The following is a 910-nucleotide window of genomic DNA, read 5'->3' on the forward strand; positions in this document are numbered from 1 at the left end:
CCTAACCCTAACCCTAGCCCTAACCCTAACCCTAACCCTCACCCACGGGTGGCCTAACCCTAACCCTAACCCTAACCCTAACCCTAACCCTAACCCTAACCCTAACCCTAACCCTAGCCCTAACCCTAGGCCTAACCCTAACCCTCACCCACAGGTGGCCTAACCCTAACCCTAACCATAGCCCTAACCCTAACCCTAACCCTAGGCCTAACCCTAACCCTCAACCAGGGTGGCCTAACCCTAACCCTAACCTAAACATAGGCCTAACCCTAACCCTAACCCTAACCTCACCACAGGTGGCCTAACCCTAACCCTAACCATAGCCCTAACCCTCACCACAGGTGGCCTAACCCTAACCCTAACCATAGCCCTAACATTAACCCTAACCCAACCCTAACCATAGCCCTAACCCAGACCCTAACCCTAACCATAACCCTAGCCCTAACCCTAACCCTCACCCACAGATGGCCTAACCCTAACCCTAACCATAGCCCTAACCCTATCCACAGGTGGCCTAACCCTAACCCTAACCCTAACCCTAACATAACCCTAACCCAAACCATAGCCTAACCCTAACCCTAACATTAACCCTAACCCTAACCATAGCCCTAACCCTAACCCTAACCCTAACCATAACCTAGCCCTAACCCTCACCCACAGAGGCCTAACCCTAACCTAGCCATAACCCTAACCCTAACCTAACCCTAGGCCTAACCCTAACCTAACCCTAACCATAGCCCTAACCCTAATCCTAACCTAACCATAGCCAACCCTAACCCTAACCCTCATCATGGGTGGCCTAACCCTAACCCAAACCCTAACCCTAACCATAGCCCTAACCCTAACCCTATCACTAACCCTAACCCTAGCCCTAACACTAACCCTAACCCTAGCCCTAACACTAACCCTA

This window comes from Anguilla rostrata, unplaced genomic scaffold (genome assembly GCF_018555375.3).
Source record: "Anguilla rostrata isolate EN2019 unplaced genomic scaffold, ASM1855537v3 scaf1189, whole genome shotgun sequence".
Classification (NCBI taxonomy): Eukaryota; Metazoa; Chordata; class Actinopteri; order Anguilliformes; family Anguillidae; genus Anguilla; species Anguilla rostrata.